Raw genomic sequence first — 24,076 nt, forward strand, 5'->3', positions numbered from 1 at the left:
CGACCAGGCTGCAAACTCTGCAGTTTACCAACAAAGAGACAACCCTGCCAGGGTGACAGCTGCACAGGTGTACTCAGCCACAGAACCACTGGTGGCCTACGACAACAACAGGCTGGTGTTAAAGAATTGGCCAGATGGCAAGAGAAGGGAGCCGTGCAGTTACCAGAAGGACTGTGGCACGTGGGGGACAAAGGTTGGCTTCCCTGAGTTCTGTATCCTATGATGGCTCAAGCTACCCACGACAATACCCACCAGTCAAAAACTGCCATGAGAGACCTCGTCCACTCCAGAAATCAAATAGAAAAAACTTTGGCAGTCCAATGATGATACTTTTTAAAATACTTTTTTGAAGAACCCCATATAGAAAAGCAGGGTATATGTCTAAATAAATATATAAAGAATAAAGAAATCAAAATCTTATGAAAATACAAACATTTCATAGACATTTTTTGCCGAGTTAAGACAACTTAAAGACATAGGATATACTCTAATGTGAACATTATTATACTTCATCAGGGTTACTTCATACATGATGTAATTTCATATTGTCAATTATATAAGATCAGGCAATTTAATAAGAGTAATATAAATTCATAGAGTGGTGATACCAAAACAACTTATTCATAGGAATATATATTCCATGGGAATTGTGCCTAAATGGTGAGCACCTAATTGTTAAGGAATAAGAATAAAACAAAGAATGAATACCTAGTATGCTGGAAAAAAGGCTTAGTGGAAATCAGGACGAGGGGCCTAGTAGTCAGAAAGGATCCTGTAATGCCCTGGCATAAAGCAGAGTATAAAGAAGGTCACGAATCTGTAACTGCAAAATAATAGATTTGCTGGATCTAATGGATCAGAGAGTTCCATGTCATAACAGCAATATACATATGAACACACATACCTGCTGCGTGGGGTGAATATGGGGTGGCTGTGGAAATGAGCGGTGTTTGTAGGTGCCAAGGGGAGGATAATGCTCCTCAAATACCCTGTGGTGCCATTGGTGGTTTAGTGAGTGATCGAGTGCGCGCTGTCTCTGGACGTGTCAGGGAGCTTCCAGTCCAGAGCACTCTGAAGTCTGGCTGTTGGAAAGCACGCCGGTGGAGCACAATGCTGAAGACTTCCGGACATGTGCAGTAAAGCTACTAGTCATGCGCACTAAGATATCCACTATTGGAGCGCACACTGCAGTGGAATGCACTATAAGGAGCTTCCTGGCTTGCGCAGAATCGCTGTCAGCATGGACTAGGCAATTAGCGAAGCAAGGATAGCAATATAGTAATCGGTGGGCAAAAAATATTATTTTAGTGCAATCTATGTTACTATTTAATGCACTACGTGAGTAGAATTAATGAGTGACCTGTAAAATAAGCAGGAAGAAGGGAAAAATCAGAGACTCATTTACATAAAAATTTATAAGATCATATGAAAATAGAGATATAACTTTTAAATGATTCCATACTGGAAACAAATTCAAAGAAAGAACATCAATATTGTAACTCATACTGGATTACTTAGTGCGCATGTCACTCATACTCTCAAAGTCCATTCGATGAGGGCCACATACTCCTTGCTGTGGCACTGCATCTTTAGCTCTCCATAGGAGAACTGGTGTCCCTGTTTGGTGACACTGTAGCTTCCTCTCTAGTATAGACACTTTTTTGTTTAAATCCTGCTTGTCCAAGATAAGGAATTCTTCCTTAACTTAATCCCCTTTAATTAGACCTTCTGGCTAGAGACTAGTGAACATTTCAATGTTCGCCGAATATTTAGACATTCGCCAAATTTATTGGTCGAATGTTCGTCGACCATTACCAAGCACCATAGGATTCAAAGGGGGGACGAAAAAAAAAGCATATGCAACACCTTTAAATGGGCATAAAAAGCTGCCAAAACACATCAAATAAGGGGTAGACACCAGGAAAGTGCCATGAATTGACCCAGAGTACAAGTACTATAATTATTATCAGTATTACAGCGACATTTAATCCATTGTGCGTTACATGTGAAAAGGGGTCACCGACTGGTACAAGAGGAGAGAGGACCCTGCCGGTGAGGGCGCAAAAACAATGTACAAGGGATGGGTGAGGGTACAGTAGGTCAGGGTACAGCTAGTCGTGCAGTGGTATGCTGGAGCGAGGGTTACCGCAGATTGTACGCTTGTCACAAGAAGTGGGTCTTCAGCTTCCTTTTCAAGGTTTCCACGGTAAGCGACAGTCTGATGTGTTGGGGTACAGAGTTACACAGTAGGTGAGATGCACAGGACAAATCTTGTATGCAATTGTGACAAGAAGAGATAAGAGGGAGGTAGAGAAGAAGATCTTGAAGGATGGGAGGTTGTGTGCATGTAATTAGTACAGGGAAATATATGGGCTCCTGTCAGGTATATATTATTGGAGGCAGGAGAATGTATGGGCTCCTGTCAGGTATATATTGTTGGAGGCAGCAGAATGTATGGGCTCCTGTCAGGTATATATTATTGGAGGCAGGAGAATGTATGGGCTCCTGTCAGGTATATATTATTGGAGGCAGGAGAATGTATGGGCTCCTGTCAGGTATATATTGTTGGAGGCAGCAGAATGTATGGGCTCCTGTCAGGTATATATTATTGGAGGCAGGAGAACCTATGGGTTCCTGCTAGGTATATATTATTGGAGGCCGCAGAATCTATGATCTCTTCCCAGGTATATGTTAATGAAGCTAGCAGAATGTAGCCTGCAATGTATGGTCTCCTTCCAGGTCTTGACTGCAGCCCATGCATTCTAGCCGTTTCACTGTTAAAGACACTATAATGTAAGGGCTCCTGGTGGTATATAATAGTGAAGTCATCACAATATATTGGCTCCTGCCAGGTATACAATAGAACATCAGAATCAGGGCCGTAACGTACCCGGCGGACATGGGGCCCGCCGGTGCCAGCCCCTATTTCAGCTGAATGTGCATCCTAGAACACATATTCAGGTGAAGTGTATTGCAGCGCAAACACTTGCAAAATCCGTGCTCCGCAATACATGCTGCTGGCTAATCAGAGGCGACCGGGGGTGCATTGCAGTGATGTTATGTGCTCCTGTCAAAATCAACCAAAATCAGCTGCCAGCTTCAGATGTGGACACCGCACAGCATGGTGAGTGCTAGGAAGGTGAGTAGGAGCGTTTATTGTTTTTTTCTGTGTATTGACCAACAGCGGGGCCATATATCAGGATGGGGGCCCAGGGTGAGGGCCATATACCAGGATGGGGGACATATACCAGGATGCGGGCCATATACCAAGATGAGGGCCATACACCAGGATGGAGAATATATACCAGGATGAGGGCCATATACCAGGATGGGGTCCTGGATGAGGGCCACATACCAGGATGGGGAACATATTTTAGAATGGGTTGTGCATTATACTATACAGAGGACTATAGGCTGTGCATTATACTACATGCATGACTATAGGGTGTGCATTATACTGTATGGTGGATTATTGAGGGTGCATTATACTATATGGAGGAGTATAGGGAGTGCATTATACAATAGGGAGGACTATGGGCTGTGCATTATACTGTATGGAGTACTATGGGGTTCATTATAGTGTATGGAGGAGTATGGGGAGTGCATTACTATAAGTAGGAGCATAATACTGTAGGGGGGATTATGGGGCACTATGACTTCTGTGTTCACCTCTGGGGAGTGTAATGCTTAGCTTTTTTTTCTATACAGTAAAGAACAGCATCAGAATGGGGGATATATACCGTATATACCAGTATGGGGCTCTAAGATAAGGGACCATGATGAGGGACATACAGTACAGACCAAAAGTTTTGACACACCTTCTCATTTAAAGATTTTTCAGTATTTTCATGACTATGAAAATTGTACATTCACACTGAAGGCATCAAAACTATGAATTAACACATGTGGAATTATATACTTACCAAAAAAGTGTGAAACAACTGAAAATATGTCTTATATTCTAGGGTCTTCACAGTAGCCACCTTTTGCTTTGATGACTGCTTTGCACACTCTTGGCATTCTCTTGATGAGCTTCAAGAGGTAGTCACCGGAAATGGTCTTCCAACAATCTTGAAGGAGTTCCCAGAGATGCTTAGCACTTGTTGGTCCTTTTGCCTTCACTCTGCGGCCCAGCTCACCCCAAACCATCTCGATTGGGTTCAGGTCTGTTGACTGTGGAGGTCAGGTCATCTGGCGTAGCACCCCATCACTCTCCTTCTTGGTCAAATAGCCCTTTCACAGCCTGGAGGTGTGTTTGGGGTCATTGTCCTGTTGAAAAATAAATGATGGTCCAACTAAACGCAAACCGGATGGAATAGCATGCCGCTGCAAAATGCTGTGGTAGCCATGTTGGTTCAGTATGCCTTCAATTTTGAATAAATCCCCAACAGTGTCACCAGCAAAGCACTCCCACACCATCACACCTCCTCCTCCATGCTTCATGGTGGGAACCAGGCATGTAGACTCCATCCGTTCACCTTTTCTGCGTCGCACAAAGACACGGTGGTTGGAACCAAAGATCTCAAATTTGGACTCATCAGACCAAAGCACAGATTTTCACTGGTCTAACGTCCATTCCTTGTGTTCTTTAGCCCAAACAAGTCTCTTCTGCTTGTTGCCTGTTCTTAGCAGTGGTTTCCTAGCAGCTATTTTACCATGAAGGCCTGCTGCACAAAGTCTCCTCTTAACAGTTGTTGTAGAGATGTGTCTGCTGCTAGAACTCTGTGTGGCATTGACCTGGTCTCTAATCTGAGTTGCTCTTAACCTGCGATTTCTGTGGCTGGTGACTCGGATAAACTTATCCTCAGAAGCAGAGGTGACTCTTGGTCTTCCTTTCCTGGGGCGGTCCTCATGTGAGCCAGTTTCTTTGTAGCGCTTGATGGTTTTTGCAACTGCACTTGGGGACACATTCAAAGTTTTCCCAATTTTTCCGACTGACTGGCCTTCATTTCTTAAAGTAATGATGGCCACTCGTTTTTCTTTACTTAGCTGCTTTTTTCTTGCCATAATACAAATTCTAACAGTCTATTCAGTAGACTATCAGCTTTGAATCTACAAGACTTCTGCACAACACAACTGATGGTCCCAACCCCATTTATAAGGCAAGAAATCCCACTTATTAAACCTGACAGGGCACACCTGTGAAGTGAAAACCATTTCTGGTGACTACCTCTTGAAGCTCATCAAGAGAATGCCAAGAGTGTGCAAAGCAGTCATCAAAGCAAAAGGTGGCTACTTTGAAGAACCTAGAATATAAGACATATTTTCAGTTGTTTCACACTTTTTTGTTAAGTATATAATTCCACATGTGTTAATTCATAGTTTTGATGCCTTCAGTGTGAATGTACAATTTTCATAGTCATGAAAATACAGAAAAATCCTTAAATGAGAAGGTGTGTCCAAACTTTTGGTCTGTACTGTATATACCAGATGGAAGTCTGGTATATATATATATATATATATTTTTTTTTTTTTTTTCCTGGGTGGGGTATGGTCCAAATCTTGCACCAGGCCCATCAGACTTTACTTATGCCTCTGGTAAGAATGTATGTGTTCCTGTTCGGGATATGTTAGTGAGCAGAGATGAGTGAATGTTTCAATGTTCGGGTCAGATTACGATTGTCGAATTTGCAAAATTCGCCGAACATTGACGAACGTCATAGGATTCAATGGGGGGCAACAACAAACGCAAACACAACACCTTCAAACTGGCCCAAAAGCTGCCAAAACGCATCAAATTAGGGGCAGACACCAGGAAAGTGCCATCAATTGAACCAGAGTACAAGTACTATAATTATTATTATTATTATTATTATTATTACAGCGTCATTTATTCTGTGGCGCTTTACATGTGAAAAGGAGTCACTGACTGGTACAAGAGGAGAGAGGACCCTGCCTGCGAGGGCTCACAGTCTACAAGGGATGGGTGAGGATACAGTAGGCGAGGGTAGAGTTAGTCGTGGAACGAAGGTTACTGCAGGTTGTAGGCTTGTCGTAAGAGGTGGGTCTTTAGCTTCCTTTTCAAGGTTTCCAGGGTAGGCGACAGTCTGATGTGTTGGGGTACAGAGTTACCCAGTAGGGGAGAAGTACGGGACAAATCTTGTATGCGATTGTGGCAAGAAGAGATAAGAGGGAAGTAGAGAAGATCTTGGAAGGATGGGCGATTGCATGCAGGGAGACTAGGTCACACATGTATGGAGGAGACATGTTTTCGATGGCTTGGTATGCCAAACTGCTCAGACACTCATATTTAAGTCACATGATGTCCATTTCCTTGTGATCCTTCTTGAGATGATTCTACTCCTTCATTGGAGTCCAGCTGTGTTTAATTAAACTGATAGGACTTGATTTGGAAAGGTACACACCTGTCTATATAAGACCTCACAGCTCACAGAGAATGTCAGACCAAATGAGAATCATGAGATCAAAAGGAACTGCCCAAGGAGCTCAGAGACAGAATTGTGGCAAGGCACAGATGTGGCCAAGGTTATAAAAGAATTTTTGCATTACTCAAAGTTTCAAAGAGCACAGTGGTCTCCATAATCCTTAAATGGAAGAAGTTTGGGACCACCAGAAGTCTTCCTAGACCTGAGCAACCATGGGAGAAGAGCCTTGGTGAGAGAGGCAAAGAAGAACCCCAAGATCACTGTGGCTGAGCTCCAGAGATGCAGTAGGGAGATGGGAGAAAGTTTCACAAAGTCAACTATCACTGCAGCCCTCCACCAGTCGGGTTTTTATGGCAGAGTGGCCCGACGGAAGCCTCTCCTCAGTGCAAGACATATGAAAACCCGCATAGAGTTTGCTCAAAAACACATGAAGGACTCCCAGACTATGTGAAATAAGATTCTCTGGTCTCATGAGACGAAGATAGAACTTTTTGGTAATAATTCTAAGCGGTATGTGTGGAGAAAACCAGGCACTGCTCATCATCAGACCAATACAATCCCAACAGTGAAACATGGTGGTGGCAGCATCATGCTATGGGGGTGTTTTTCAGCTGCAGGGACAGGACGACTGGTTGCAATTGAAGGAAACATGAAATACAGAGATATCCTGGATGAAAATCTCTTCCAGAGTGCTCTGGACCTCAGACTTGGCCGAAGGTTCACATTTCCAACAAGACAATGACCCTAAGCACACAGCTAAAATAACAAAGGAGTGGCTTCAGAACAACTCTGTGACCATTCTTGACTGGCCCAGCCAGAGCCCTGACCTAAACCCAATTGAACATCTCTGGAGAGACCTGAAAATGGCTGTCCACCAACGTTCACCATCCAACCTGACGGAACTTGGGAAGATCTGTAAGGAAGAATGGCAGAGGATCCCCAAATCCAGGTGTGAAAAACTTGTTGCATCATTCCTAAGAAGACTCATGGCTGTACTAGCTCAAAATGGTGCTTCTACTCAATACTGAGCAAAGGGTCTGAATACTTATGACCATGTGATATTCCAGTTTTTCTTTTTTTCCATTTCGTTTCCGTTTCCATTTTTTCAGTCAAGATGGGGTGCAGAGTGTACTTTAATGAGAAAAAAATATGAACTTTTTAGAATTTACCAAATGGTTGCAATGAAATAAAGAGTGAAAAATTTAAAGGGGACTGAATACTTTCCATACCCACTGTATAAAAGCCAGATTACTAGAAAACGAGCAAACTCCTTCATGATGATAGAGGCCACCATCTCCTTAGCTTGATTGTACTTTTCTGTGGGAATGAGCTTGTCTCCAACTAGCCAGGAATATCCAGTGAATGGAACGCCATGGTTTGGTATTAGCAACCAGTACCAGAAGCAAAGCCATTTTCGTACCTCAGGAATTTTATTTGGTAGACTGGCTGAACAAACATTAGCTTCTCACAAAGGAGCTGAAGACAATAAGTGGCAGTAGGTGCAAGTTTCTCCAGCATGACCTGTTTGTTATTGTTAGATATCAGAGGGAGAACATAACTGGGCTTTGCCAAGGTGCCATATTGCATCTTTAGTCTTACAGACCCTGCACTTGAGGCCTTACATTCTACAGGACGGTGGGGAAGGGGACAGTAGGTTGTGGAGTTGCATTAGCTCCGGTGGTGTCGAGGTGGCAGTGAGGCAATGGCAGGCTGTAAGCTGTCTTGAAGAGATGGGTTTTCAGGTTGTGTCTGAAGGATTCAAATGTGGTGGCTAATTGGATGTGTTGAGACACAGAATTCCAGAGGATGGTGGATATTTGGTAGAAGTATTGGAGGCAATTGGGTGAGGAACAAATAAGTGTGGAGAGAAGGAGGTCTTGGGAGGACCGGAGATTACGTAAGGGAATATATCGGTAGATTAGTTCAGAAATGTACGGAGAAGAAAGGTTATGGATGGCATGGTAGTGTTAGTAGTTTCAACTAGATACGCGGGACAATTAGGGGCCAGTGAAGGGATCTTACAGATTGCAATCTTATGGATTGCTGGAGCCAGTCCACAGTAAAAAAGCAGTCATAGTGTGTCCGGGAACCTTAACACAGACTTTTCTTAGCTGCTTCTCGGCAGGGTTGGATGGGCCCACCAGAACCGGAAAATCCTCCGGTGGGCCCTGGCTTCTCCATCAGGAGAGTTCATAGTGCACACCTTGCAGGTTGTGATAATGATGGGGCCATCAAGCTCCTTCGTTTTCTGTTACTTGGAATGGAAGCGCAAGTATGCAGCCAGCTACCCATCCACAGGCCGCAATACTAAACTGCCACATTTCTGGACAGCTGCTTGCACTTGAAATGTTGCCTTTAAGGTTCTTGGAGGCGGAAACTTTTCACAACCTCATGGCAGCGGCCAAGTATCCATACTCGGTCCCCAGCCACCACTATTTCTTCCCGGGTTGTCCCCGCCTTCCACAAGCATGGGTCGCAGAACATTACCCATGCCCTCCTCAGTGCACTTAGTGGGAAGGACTGCCCAACCACAAACATGTGGACAAGTGAATGTGACCAGGGATGATACATCTCACTGGAGCCAGTCCACAGTAAAAAAGCAGCCATAAAGTGTCCGGGAACCTTCCCACAGACTTTTCTTAGCCAGGGCAGGGTTGGACTCGCCCACCAGAGAACCGGAGAATCCTCCAGTGGGCCCTGGCTTCTCTTTCAGGAGAGTTCATAGCGCAAACCTTGCAGCTGCTATAGGGCTCTTTAGCAGGGGAGAAAGGTGGTCCCTCAGAATCAAATCCTCTGGTGGGCCCAATGTTCTTCAGTCTGACACTGCTTCTCGGTGAGAATTGTATTTTACCACATTCATATTCTTTAGCTTGGTGAAAGGACTGGCATAGGGGGAAACCGTATCTACTCTGGCTGTCATTTCTCCCAGAAAGTCCTCTAATGCAGCTTGTTGAATAAGCAATGGCAGCCCGTCCAACATCAGCTCACACTTCTCGGTGGCGCTTAGTCACAGACAAAGATCTTTCTTTATGCCTTGAATTTAATCATTACAGAGTTGGACTATGGCCTGATCTGCAATGCGTTTTGAGAAATAACATGCATAAGCAAAGGCACGGTTTAGGCCACTGAAGGTCATTAAGTGAAACTCATACAGCTTTCCCACAGACTGAAAGAGGGCATCAAGACTTGTAAGCAGGCAAGACTTCCAAAAGGGAGGCAGTGTTTAGGAAAAATATAAAAGGATTTTACAAAGGAGACATTACAATACATATGCAGTTACACAAAATAATAAGGATTAAAGAAGAAACTTACTATAAGATAGCAGAGACGATTCAATATAGGAAGAGGGAAGCACTCCAGATTTGTCCGCTACTGAACGGGATCCATTGCTTATAATAAATATATACTCCCAGCAATGAATACTGATCCATCCTCAGTGGATTCTTTTATGCTGAAGAGAAAGACCTGCCCACACACCCCCTGGGATGGCATCACGTGGGCTGGACTCCAGCCTTCACATTTTTATTAAAATAGCTGGCTTTTGCGATAACTTAACACTGGTTGATCGTAGAGACTTGCAAGCGATGCCATATTTTCCGTTATGATTTTACCTTTCTCTCGATTACATAGTTGCGGTCTGCTATTTTGATACTTTTGCGCCACAGCTCCCCGGAGGGGCGTACGGCTATGAAAAAATAAGCATATTGTTCCTTAGCTGACTCTGTCACTAAAAATGTGGGCCCCATTGTTATTGGAATTATGGAACTTTAGTTATTCCATATTTCGTGTTGGTGCCGAACATCTGGAGACCGCTCTTAAATTCCTTTTGACGTCCTGGGAGTACAACCTTCTCACCTATATGTAGATTTATCGTAATCCTGTGTCTAATTATTCCCTGCCTCTGCCGGCGGAAATACACTCGCATGCTGATTGGGTTTGTAGCACCTTTTGTGATGCATTTGTCTACAAGTGACTTCTGCTGTGTGTGTTAATTTGCATGGAAGCAGTTGGTCCAAGTGTCAGCTCTTGGTCCTTTGACAAATATTATAGGGGAGGGGGATGAAGAGAGGTTTCAGGGAAAAAGAGAAATCCTTAATATTTTTCTTAATATTTCCATGACACCCCACATTTCCAAAAATTAGTGGCTGACACCAGCAAAGTGGCATTAAATTCACTACAGTAGAAATAGTGTAATTAGGACCAACACCTCTTCCAGCACAGCCAACCCAGTAGATGGAGACACAATCAGGACCATTATTTCTGCGGCCTACAGATTGGAGATGGTGGAGTTCAACCTTTTAGCTTTGTCATTTGTAGGAGTAAACAATCTTTTACGGACCACAACTGCAGGACTGAATGCTGGCTCCGGTGCTGAGAGAGGGCGGAGTACAGTGAAACGGACAAACTGCTAGACCGTGAGTGAGGTGCAGGCGGAGATGTTACGGTGGATTCAGAAACATGTGGTGTGCTCAGTGAAATAAACACATCAAGCATGTCCGCTTCTGTTACAGCTGATGGGCTTTCACTCAGCCTGACTGGAGCAAGTATACAACCGTAGTTTCGGAGACCTGCGTGACAATACTTGACACGGTAACAAAGGAGGAGGAAGAAGCAGCAGATGTGTTTGATGGTTGCTTATTGAAAACCAGTTTTGAGTTTATCATGTTTGTGTACCCCTTTGTGGAGAACAATATCTGCACCAAATAATTAAGTTTACTACACTATAACTATACTAATGGATGGAGACCAAAACCTCTTCCACTACAGCCAATCCAGGAAATGGAGACCTAACCAGAAGCGTTCATATTTCCCTAAATTAGGGCCTAACAAAGTGACATCAATTTCACCAGAGTAGAAGTAGTTTAATGGAGACAGAAACCTCTTCCACCCTAGCCAACACAATAGATGCAGACCCAATCAGGATTCTCCACTTTCCAAAAATTTGTGGCAGACACCAGCAAAGTGACATCAATTTCACTACAGTAGAAATTGTAGAATTACTAACCAAAACCTCTTCCTCTACAGACAACCCAGCAGATGGAGACTCAACCAGGAGTGCACCATCCTCTCCAGTCGTCAGACTTGCACTCTGTTGTGCAGGTGCACGAGTTGGTCTAAAAAATGTGTGAAAGGACTCACAGAAATTGTTTCTGCCACTTTCACTACTACGTTCCCGCATTTATTCGCCGAACGTTGCCAATTTTTCCCGAATTTAAGAAATTGTGCTCGCCTTTCCAATCACAAATCCGAATGTGCCATATTAGTGTTGAATTTAAGTCGTAAGTTTAGATTTTGAACAAATTCGCTCATCACTAGTCCTGACCATGGTGTATATCGCCCAAATGGCCCCTTCCCCACCCTCGTGCTAAACCAAACTCTTGGCCGTGCCTACATTATCTAGGGGGCAGGTGCATGTAGCCATACACATTTGAAACCAGAATGTTACACACACTAAATAAAAAGACACATCTGCGTGTTTTTCTCAATATCTGACATGAAATCAGAATAAACCTTTCCCGTTTTAGGTCAATTAGGATTAACTAGATATAGCAAACAAGTGCATATAAAATATAACTTTTATTAATGAAATATTTAAAAAAGAATTTTTGCAAGATGCCCATATGGTGTATAAATATATCGTGAGTAAAAAGATATAAATATCCAGAATATAGCTAGACAGAGTATCAAGCCCTATCAGGTCCAGCACAGGTAAGGATCCAAAAAGGTACTCAAACTGTGAAGTCCAAAAAGAACCTTACATATAAGCAATAAGCCGAAGTACACATCACCAAATACCCATATAGCAATATATACGGTGATCATACCTATATCTGCATATACCCATAAACATAACAAGCCATTATTAAATGGTAGGTATGTATACAGAAATAGAACTATGAGGAGCCTTCTATTACCATCCAGGCATTAAATCCTCATAGAAAATGGAAACATCTCACCCGGGGTCTTTTTATGTATGTTCCCCCTTTACATTACAGGTGATCAGTTGATCCACGGAACATCCCGACGCATTTCAATCCTTCATCAGGGGTACATAGTTCCTCTTCATCAAGGGTATATAGTTCCTCATTCCCTCATTAGTTCCTCAATTACATCCTAATGCCTCGGATGGGTACATATGTTGCCGTGCTTTATATACGTGCATCAAGCCGCGCTCCTTCATAATTACCGCGCTAACCGTGACGTACTTCCGGTCCCAGAATACCCAGTTGCCGGAAGCCAACGTCACGCGTTCCTATGAATAGGGAACGCACTTCCGGTCCCAGAATACCCAGTTACCGGAAGCCAACGTCACGCGTTCCTATGGACATGGAACGCAAGCGTGATGCTGAGAGACACGCATCACCTTCCCAATACGTGGTACCGCCTCACGCCATGCTGGAGCGCACAGACTCCTCCCCTATGCGGTCCAGCAGTCATATTGAATGGGGTAAGAGATATTCAACAGAGGGAAAAGAAACCCTAAGCTGTCCACATCTCTATTATAGGAAATGCCCCGTATTAATGGTATGTAAAAAGGCTCTATCTGGTGATCACCAGAAAAAATGCCTAATTGCTTAAACAAACACATACAGTTCATCAGTATATTAAATGGGGGTTCCCATAGGACGAATAATTAGACATGGGACCAATAATTAGATAAGAAATATTATATTAATTAGTCGCCAGAACCACAACGGACCTCTCAAGAGGAGCAGAAGAAAAAAGGGGGGGCCCTATTAAAACGACTAGATAACAACTCATCTGCTTACCCTACCTACGTGGGGGTTGGCACCCTACAAATCCTGCGCAAATGGCGCCCCCACTCTACGGTGGCTCTCCCTATCTAACTATCCCTATTCTGTCCCTATTCTGGAAGGAATGGGGCAAAGGATAGAATCTTATTCATACCAAGTGGGGTAGTGGTGCCCAGGGTAAAGATCCATCGAGTTTCCTTTTGTAGTATGCGTAAATCCCAGTTTCCTCCTCTTATCGGTGGTGTCACCTTCTCAATGGCCATAAATTTAATGACATTGGCATCACCCAGGTGCATAGTATTTACATGATTGGCTATTGGGGTATCTTTCTTGTTTTTAATATCACGTAAGTGTTCTAATATCCTTTTCTTTAACTCCCTTCGTGTCTTCCCAATATATTCCAATTTGCATATACATGTGGCCTTGTATATCACTCCCTTCGATCGACAGTTGATGAGTTCCCTGATCTTAAACTCCCTCCCCTTAACAAAACTCCTGAAAGTGTTCCCCTGGGTCATGGCAGAGCATGCCTTACAGTTGTTACACCGATAACAGCCAGAAACTCCTCGATCCAACCATGTAGGACTACGCTCGGACATAAAATGACTATGGACGAGACGACCCCTAAGGGATCTCCCTCTACGATAAGTAATTTGTGGTTGTAGGGCCAGTTTATCTGGGAGTTTTGTTAAGGGGAGGGAGTTTAAGATCAGGGAACTCATCAACTGTCGATCGAAGGGAGTGATATACAAGGCCACATGTATATGCAAATTGGAATATATTGGGAAGACACGAAGGGAGTTAAAGAAAAGGATATTAGAACACTTACGTGATATTAAAAACAAGAAAGATACCCCAATAGCCAATCATGTAAATACTATGCACCTGGGTGATGCCAATGTCATTAAATTTATGGGCATTGAGAAGGTGACACCACCGATAAGAGGAGGAAGCTGGGATTTACGCATACTACAAAAGGAAACTCGATGGATCTTTACCCTGGGCACCACTACCCCACTTGGTATGAATGAGATTCTATCCTTTGCCCCATTCCTTCCAGAATAGGGACAGAATAGGGATAGTTAGATAGGGAGAGCCACCGTAGAGTGGGGGCGCCATTTGCGCAGGATTTGTAGGGTGCCAACCCCCACGTAGGTAGGGTAAGCAGATGAGTTGTTCGTTTTAATAGGGCCCCCCCTTTTTTCTTCTGCTCCTCTTGAGAGGTCCGTTGTGGTTCTGGCGACTAATTAATATAATATTTCTTATCTAATTATTGGTCCCATGTCTAATCATTCGTCCTATGGGAACCCCCATTTAATATACTGATGCATTGTACGTTTATGGTCTTTTCTATCTTGATACAAACCTTCTCAATCCGTGATCTATCTGTAAAAAATATATATGGAGAGAACTGTATGTGTTTGTTTAGGCAATTAGGCATTTTTTCTGGTGATCATCAGATAGAGCCTTTTTACATACCATTAATACGGGGCATTTCCTATAATAGAGATGTGGACAGCTTAGGGTTTCTTTTCCCTCTGTTGAATATCTCTTACCCCATTCAATATGACTGCTGGACCGCATAGGGGAGGAGTCTGTGCGCTCCAGCATGGCGTGAGGCGGTACCACGTATTGGGAAGGTGATGCGTGTCTCTTAGCATCACGCTTGCGTTCCATGTCCATAGGAACGCGTGACGTTGGCTTCCGGTAACTGGGTATTCTGGGACCGGAAGTGCGTTCCCTATTCATAGGAACGCGTGATGTTGGCTTCCGGCAACTGGGTATTCTGGGACCGGAAGTACGTCACGGTTAGCGCGGTAATTATGAAGGAGCGCGGCTTGATGCACGTATATAAAGCACGGCAACATATGTACCCATCCGAGGCATTAGGATGTAATTGAGGAACTAATGCGGGAATGAGGAACTATATACCCTTGATGAAGAGGAACTATGTACCCCTGATGAAGGATTGAAACGCGTCGGGATGTTCCATGGATCAACTGATCACCTGTAATGTAAAGGGGGAACATACATAAAAAGACCCCGGGTGAGATGTTTCCATTTTCTATGAGGATTTAATGCCTGGATGGTAATAGAAGGCTCCTCATAGTTCTATTTCTGTATACATACCTACCATTTAATAATGGCTTGTTATGTTTATGGGTATATGCAGATATAGGTATGATCACCGTATATATTGCTATATGGGTATTTGGTGATGTGTACTTCGGCTTATTGCTTATATGTAAGGTTCTTTTTGGACTTCACAGTTTGAGTACCTTTTTGGATCCTTACCTGTGCTGGACCTGATAGGGCTTGATACTCTGTCTAGCTATATTCTGGATATTTATATCTTTTTACTCACGATATATTTATACACCATATGGGCATCTTGCAAAAATTCTTTTTTAAATATTTCATTAATAAAAGTTATATTTTATATGCACTTGTTTGCTATATCTAGTTGAAACTTTCATAGCAAGTTTCTGGCCTTCGCTAGTTTGTGTCAATTAGGATTACCATAATTTTTAATATTTTCCAAATGCCCGAATAATGAGAGAGAATGTTTTAAGGCATTTTTATTACTTACTGCAAAGTCAAAAGTTTACATACATTTCATTAGTATTTGGTACCATTGCCCTTACACTGAACGACTAGGGTCAAACATTTGGGATATCCTTCCACAAGCTTCTCACAATAGTTGGTCGGAAATTAGGCCCATTCCTCCTGACAAAACTAGTGTAACTGATCCAGGTTTGTAGGTCGCCTTGCTCACACCAGCCTTTTCAGCTTTGCCCATAAATTTTCAATATGATTGAGATCAGGGGTTTTTGATGGCCACTCCAAAACATTGACTTTATTATCCTTAAGCTACTTTGTTACCATTTTGACAGTATGCTTCAGGTCATTGTTCATTTGGGAGACCCATTTTCACCCAAGCTTTAACTTCCTGGCTGATGTCTTGAGATGTTGCTTTAGTATTGCCACATAATCTTCTTTTCTCATGATGCCATCTATTTTGTGAAGTTCACCAATCCCTCCTGAAGCAAAAACAACCCCACAACTTGATGCTGCCACCCCTGTGTTTCACAGTTGGGATGGTGTTCTTAGGCTTCCAATCTTCTCCCTTTTCCCTCCAAACATAACGATGGTCATTATGCCCAAAAAGTTCAATTTTAGTTTCATCAGACTACAGGACATGTCCACAAAACTTTAGGACTTTGCTCCTGTGTGCATTTGCAAACATTAATCTGACTTTTCGTTTCGTTTGGAGTAATGGCTTCTTCCTGGCAGAGTGGCCTTTCAGCCCATGTTGATTCAGTACTCATTTCACTGTGGTTATTGACACAATCTTACCAGCTTCTGCCATCATCTTCACAAAGTCTTTTGCTTTTGCCATTGGGTTGATATGTACATGTTGGACCAAAGCACATTCATCTCTGGGACACAGAACCAGTCTCCTTCCTGAGTGGTATGATGGCTGGACATTCCCATCTTGTTTGTATTTGAATATAATTGTTTGTACAGATGAGCGAGGCACCTTCAGGTATCTTGAAATTGTACCCAAGGATGAGCCAGACTTGTGCAAGTCCACAATTCTCTTTCTGATATCTTGGCTGATTTCTTTAGACTTTCCCATGATGCTACACAAAGAAGCAGTGTGTTTCAGGTGTGCATTAAAATACATTCACAGGTGTGTCTCTAATTAACTCAGATGTTGGCAAAAAACCTATCAGAAGCTTCCAAACCCATGACATCATCATATGGGTAGTCCAGAATTGTTTAAAGGCATAGTAATCTTAGTGTATGTAAACTTTTGACTTTGCAGTAAGTAATAAAAATGCCTTAAAACATTTTCTTTCTCTCATTATTCTGGCATTTGGCAAATATTAAAAATTATTGTAATCCTAATTGATCTAATACGGGAAAAGTTTATTCTGATTTCATGTTAGATATTGAGAAAAACATGCAGATGTGCCTTGAAATATAGTGCATGGAAACTTCTGGTTTCAACCGTATATTTCCTGGTGTTTTACAATTGGAATAACCCCTCTGGAAAAAGGTTTTATCCATGGATGAACTTGAGAAAGATTTATATGGTCTCATCCGATTACATGTACAACTTTCTCCACATCTAAAGAAACCGTAGATTCTTCTATCTAGCCAAGTCACCTTTGGTGGAGAGTTTTTAATAGAAACTATGCACTAAATAGTCCCTAATTGACCAACCTTTTCTGAAAGTTATTGTAGGAGTAAATCCCACAGCACCCACAGGTCGCAAGAATATTTCAGTGCTTTCTAAGGATTTTAAAAATACGGTCACTCTGATTGTCATAAGTTCATATTACTTGTTCAATTCCATCTTTTTATTGGTCTCTTGGTTAGGTATGGAGGAGTGTCTGTCTCGCCCATCTTTCTGCAAACGACTGTGCGAAATCCAAAATGTACTGTGGGGACCCCTTTTCTGGTGTTCATGTCTATTGTCTGTATATTAAAATCTGTGACAGTAGACCAATTCCTTCTCAACCATACAAATTGGCCCTTGGGTTTTTCCTTTTCTAGGGGGATGGGGTGGTGACTATCCCACTTCAATAGTTTATTAGTGCTTGTAGGTCCCACTATCAGTATTTGGTCAGTATTTTTTCTCAAGAGTGGGAGCCAAAATCAGGTGAGAAACAATCAGAGAAAAGGTATAATAGAAACAAGACACCAGTTCTGAATTTATCACCCACTCCTGGTTTTAGCTCCCACTCCTGAGAAAAAGTACTGACCGAATACTGACCAAATACTGATAGTGGGGCTGTGGCCTAATGGGGACATTACACTGTGTGGGGGCATCATACATACTGCACAAGGGGCACAATGGGGGCATTACACTGTGTGGGGGCATCATACATACTGCATAAGGAGCATAATGGAGCATTACACTGTGTGGGGGCATCATACATCCTGCATAAGGGGCATTACACTTTGTGGGGGCATCATACATACTGCATAAGGGGAATAATGGGGCATTACACTGTGGGGCATCATACATCCTGCATAAAGGGCCTAATAGGGGCATTACACTGTGTGGGGGCATAATGGGGGCATTACACTGTGTGGGGGCATCATACATTCTGCATAAGGGGCATAATGGGGGCATTACACTGTGTGGGGACATCATACATCCTGCATAAGGGGCATAATGGGGGCATTACACTGTGGGGGGCATCATACATACTGCATAAGGGGCATAATGGGGGCATTACACTGTGTGGGGACATCATACATCCTGCATAAGGGGCATAATGGGGGCATTACACTGTGTGGGGGCATCATACATCCTGCATAAGGGGCATAATGGGGGCATTACACTGTGTGGGGGCATCATAGATCCTGCATAAGGGGCATAATGGGGGCATTACACTGTGTGGGGGCATCATACATCCTGCATAAGGGGCATAATGGGGGCATTACACTGTGTGGGGGCATCATACATACTGTATAAGGGGCATAATGGCATTACACTGTGTAGGGGCATTATACATCCTGCATAATGGGGGCATTACACTGTGTGGGGGCATCATACATCCTGTATAAGGGGCATAATGGGGGCATTACACTGTGTGGGGGCATCATACATACTGCATAAGGGGCATAATGGGGGCATTACACTGTGTGGGGGCATCATACATACTGTATAAGGGGCATAATGGGGGCATTACACTGTGTGGGGGGCATCATACATCCTGCATAAGGGGCATAATGGGGGCATTACACTGTGGGGGCATCATACATCCTGCATAAGGGGCATAATGGGGGCATTACACTGTGTGGGGGCATCATACATCCTGCATAAGGGGCATAATGGGGGCATTACACTGTGGGGGGCATCATACATCCTGCATAAGGGGCATAATGGGGGCATTACACTGTGGGGGCATCATACATCCTGCATAAGGGGCATAATGGGGGCATTACACTGTGGGGCCAGTAAAGGGGTCCTGTACTATGAGAACAATACGTTTCCTCCTTCCTGTCTCCATAGTTGGGTCGTATGTATCTATTACAGGAAACAGAACAAAAACCTTATGATTCTTATAAAGGGGCAACACAAGACCCCAAAAGAGTCTCCGTGCTGAAGGGGTTACTGCCCCCTGCGCCCAGTAATGGGGTCTCCACATACCTCCACCTGCAGAGCCGCCACCACATATATGGCTGCTCTGTGCGCACAGGAGCTGTGATGAGGTCACAGGAGGGGAGGAGTCAGGGGTCACATGATCAGGGGCCTCAGTGGATGCAGGACTCTGCTGTGCTGGTTGTCATGGTGCTGGATGAGCTGAAGTTTATGTGTGGGGTCAGGAGGGGTTTACAGTGTGGATGTAGCAGAGCCGCGCGTGTACGAGGCGTACGGAGCGGAGCAGTGTGTGTACGAGGTGTACGGAGCAGAGCCGCGTGTGTACGAGGTGTACGGAGCGGAGCCGTGTGTGTACGAGGTGTACGGAGCGGAGCCGCGTGTGTACGAGGTGTACGGAGCAGAGCCGCGTGTGTACGAGGTGTACGGAGCTGAGTCGCGTGTGTAAGAGGTGTACGGAGCAGAGCTGTGTGTGTACGAGGTGTACGGAGCGGAGCCGTGTGTGTGCGAGGTGTACGGAGCAGAGCCGCGCGTGTACGAGGCGTACGGAGCAGACCCGCGTGTACGAGGTGTACGGAGCAGAGCCGTGTGTGTACGAGGTGTACGGAGCAGAGCCGTGTGTATGAGGTGTACGGAGCAGAGCCGCGTGTACGAGGCGTACGGAGCGGAGCCGCGCGTGTACGAGGCGTACGGAGCGGAGCCGCGCGTGTACGAGGTGTACGGAGCGGAGCCGCGCGTGTACGAGGTGTACGGAGCGGAGCCGCGCGTGTACGAGGTGTACGGAGCGGAGCCGCGCGTGTACGAGGTGTACGGAGCGGAGCCGCGCGTGTACGAGGTGTACGAAGCGGAGCCGCGTGTGTACGAGGTGTACGGAGCAGAGCCGCGTGTGTACGAGGTGTACGGAGCGGAGCCATGTGTGTACGAGGTGTACGGAGCAGAACCGTGTGTGTACGAGGTGTACGGAGCGGAGTCATGTGTGTACAAGGTGTACGGAGCGGAGCTGTGTGTTTACGGAGACGTGTGTGCGGAGTCTGTACAGGGGTCTCTAGAGATAATCTTACCCCAGCATTATGGATTGGGAGACGGAGAAAAAGGGATTGAAGACATTTTATTGTAATTTCATTTTTTAGAAAAAACTGTAATAAAAAATAACTGATTAAAAAAAAGTGTTTCGTTTTCCCACCATTTTGTTTGTAAGAGCCGAGAGTGAAGATGCTTTATATACAAAAAAGGAAGGATACAGCCGCAGAATCATTCGGAAAGGCTATCAAAGAGCCAAAAACACACCCAGGGATCTTCTACTATATAAGAACAAGGCATTACATAAACAACCTGCTATAGATGATCAGGTACGATTGGTCTCAAATTTTTATAATCAGTGGTACGATTTCAAAGAAATAATTAAAAAGCATTGGAATATTCTCTTTACAGATCCCATACTAAAACAGATATTATTACCTACCCCGTGAATCGAAGCAAAACACCTTGCAGCGCTGGGGTCCTGGGTTCAAATCCCACCAAGGACAACATCTGCAAGGAGTTTGTATGTTCTCTCCGTGTTTGCGCGGGTTTCCTCCGGGTTCCTCACACACTCCAAAGACATACTGATAGGGAATGTAGATTGTGAGCCTCAATGGGGACAGTGCTGATAATTAGTGTTGAACAAATTTGTTTGCCATTTCAAATTCGGGTTCATGTTCAGGGTTCCGGCTTGTTCGCTCCAAAAAATCGGCTCCACCCAGGAACATCCCTGATTTGCCACGCTGTCACACAGATCTGGGTGACAGCGTGGCAAATCAGGGATGTTCGTGGACAGAACCACCAATTTTTTGGCGCGAACAAGCCGGAATCCCGAACACGAATTTGAAATGCCGAACAAATTCGCTCAACACTACTGATAATATCTGTAAAGCACTGTGAAATTAATGGCGATATATAAGTGAGTTAAATAAATAGAAAAAACCCTTTAAGAAATTACCACATCTATTGAAATATAAAGGAATTGATGCTGTGACCCTGGGATTTAGAGGGGGGACTTAGGGAAGTTTCTAGCTAAATAAGAAAGTAAATGGATCTATAGGTTCGGTACCTTAGCACCACAAATGACATTTTTCGAAATGAAAATTTAGGGTTTGGGGCATTTCTCTAACAACACATGGAAGCATTAAGAATGCAGGGGTTTCATTTTAGGTGTTTTTAAATGATTTAACTTATCTATTTTTCTTCTACTTTTCAAGCTTTGTTATTCCTGATACCTACAGAACGTGGCTGGTTTTTCCTGAAGTAACTAAGAGATATACGTATTTTCTTCCACTCATCTTGGTTTGCTGTTGCGTTCCCCTGATGACTGATCCCCAGAGTTGCTTGTTTGGATTTTTACTGGGCCGTCTCTTAGGGAGCCGATCCTTTCCAGCAGAGAAACGTCTGAAGCTTCTTGACTGCACTTTTCTGACATGATTTCCATCGTGGAACCACAAACCCTGGAGGAAATCAACGAAGCACTAAATGATAGTGGGAGTTTTTAATTTCATGGATTTCATCCTCAAGATAAGACAGTACCAACCTTTGTTGGACATACTTCGTTCCTCTTTTTATATTCTGATTTAAACCTCATTTAAGGTTTTTTGGGGGATCATCTTTTGGGCTGAAGGAGTTCTTTATAAGTATAATGTTTGATTGAGACAGGACTGTAATATCAACACTGTATCATGCATTTATATATCCTTTCTGTTTTGTTTTTTAGCTTCCCTCCCACACCCCACCTAACCCACTCTTATTCACTAATGTCATCACGCTTGTCTTTTATCTATAAACATTTTGACAGTCAGCTTCACAAAACTATTCTCTTCCTACAAATTGTAAAAACACTATGTGCACTATTGAATATTTTTTATTTTCATTCATATTCTTTTACATTTCATTTCAGTTCCCAACGTGCGTTTCACCTGGGCTTTGATGAGGGAAAATTAAATTGAAAATTATTTTGTTGTGTATTTAATATATAGGTTGTTTGGTTCCAGTGGATGCACAACGTATATAATATTATCTTAATATGTGCTAATCTGACTATTCTTGCCATCTCACTCCACAGAACAGCAGGTAACACCGTGGCCCAAGCCTAGGGGTCTCTGTGTAAGAATAGATCCATGTAGAAGGGATAAAGGATGATGAGCAAGATAATCCTGGGATCTGGAAAATGGAGTAGATGACGCCAAGCCTGTTCGTGGTGGCCATCTTTTGAGCTGCTAGGTGACCATGAACAGTGTCCACAATACATTGTGTCTGCACACTATCCCAGCAAAATCTGCATTCCTAATAGCTAAATGTCGCTCCTTCCCTTCTTAACCTGCCATGTGCCCAGACAGTAGTGTACAATTGCATACAGGGTATTGTCGGATTCAAGAGAAGTTGGAAAATAATTTGTAAGGTCCATTTGTTTCCTTTAATCGTTTATGAAGAATCTCAATATTATCACCAAATAAAGTGACACAAGTCAGATTTGAAAAATGGGACCTGATTAGGAACACAAAACTGGCTGCAGGAAGGGGTTAAATCAGAGTGTTTTGGGCACCAACTACTGTAGTGAAAAACTGTGACTATAGACAATAACACATCTACTGACATGATCAAACTCAACAGTCTCCATCAGTAATAAATCAGTAACTAGTAGTGAAACCTCTCTGGGGCAATTGGAGTATGGGGCTCGGTGGCTCTTGGGAATCTAAACTATCGTAAGGGACAATATTTTCTGTCAGAAATATTTGACATTCAAAGAGAACTTTTTATAATAGTGCAGTCCCGACCAGAAGAGTAGAGAAAGTATTAGCGCCCCCATTTCAGGAGAGATTGTGCAGTAATCTGAATTACTTAGGATTGAAAATATAATGGAATTTATGACGTTGAGTGAATCCATGACACCAGGGCTCGAGCCAACACATCTCCTGCAGGCGTGAATAAATGTATATTACAGCCATCAGCCACGCACAGCTTAGAGATATATCATGGCACAGGTGTAATGCTTTCTGTATAGTTTATCACAATCCTGTTTGAAGTTAGTTGGTTTAAAAAGAAATAGAACAGTCAGGATAAAGGGAAACTCTGTTGTTATTGTACAGAAATTCACACTTGGCCTCACTGCACATTTAATGTTGTCGATCATAAAAGTAAAGTTTGGCCAGAAAGACTGGACCTGGTCTTGTAGGGACCATATGAGCACATTCAGCAGCACAGAAGGGAGAGAAGGTGGATTCATCCAATAAGATATCAGGGTTCTAGGAAGCCAACAGCCTTATTTTTTTAAATCAAATGTTTTTTAGTGATTTTTATAAAATTTTCCAAAAAACATCAACATAAAGATTAGAGGAACGTAGTCCTCTACCCCTCAACAGTAACAAACATTTCACACATAGTGTTTATGTTTCTTGGTTCTGGAAAATAAGGATATTCTTTTCCAGGTGTAGATAGCAGTGTGCTGGGTCACATTAACAATAAACATTTTAGCTTTTTATAGTTCATGAAAATAATATGAAAATACTTGTTTATTCTTAGGGAAATCTAAGGTGTCACATAAAATGTGGAGTCAAACAGACCTATGCGGAATCTCTGCAATTCCCTAGACCCCAAAACCGGAGCTATCAATCCATAAATTCTATAAATTATCAAATTTATAGATCTCTTATATAGAGTCTCTTTTTAGGTATATACCTTTTTCCATATTTACTATCCAATTAACTTTTTCTATAAATTCTGATGTCACAGGTTCATGGTCTGCTATCCATTTTTGGCCTGTTGAGATGCCACATAATAAACCCATGGAT

At 43.3% G+C, this 24,076-nt stretch overlaps 1 protein-coding gene across 3 annotated transcripts in view; it reads right to left on the reverse strand.

The window, feature by feature from the left end:
* The window catches only part of LOC141176068 (uncharacterized), a 35,221-nt gene extending 15,839 nt beyond the window's left edge, over window positions 1–19,382 (reverse strand). For 2 of the 3 annotated variants that reach the window (XM_073660055.1, XM_073660053.1), the window contains exon 1: window positions 19,311–19,382. The gene's annotated coding sequence lies outside the window, so the exon portion shown is untranslated. Of the gene's footprint in view, window positions 1–252; window positions 342–19,310 lie in introns of those variants that run through there. The other variant, XM_073660054.1, reaches the window with a different exon arrangement.
* Window positions 19,383–24,076: the final 4,694 nt, after the last annotated feature.

This window comes from Phyllobates terribilis, unplaced genomic scaffold, assembly GCF_046119375.1.
Source record: "Phyllobates terribilis strain yellow unplaced genomic scaffold, ASM4611937v1 Scaffold_17__1_contigs__length_24005725, whole genome shotgun sequence".
In the NCBI taxonomy this organism is placed as follows: Eukaryota; Metazoa; Chordata; class Amphibia; order Anura; family Dendrobatidae; genus Phyllobates; species Phyllobates terribilis.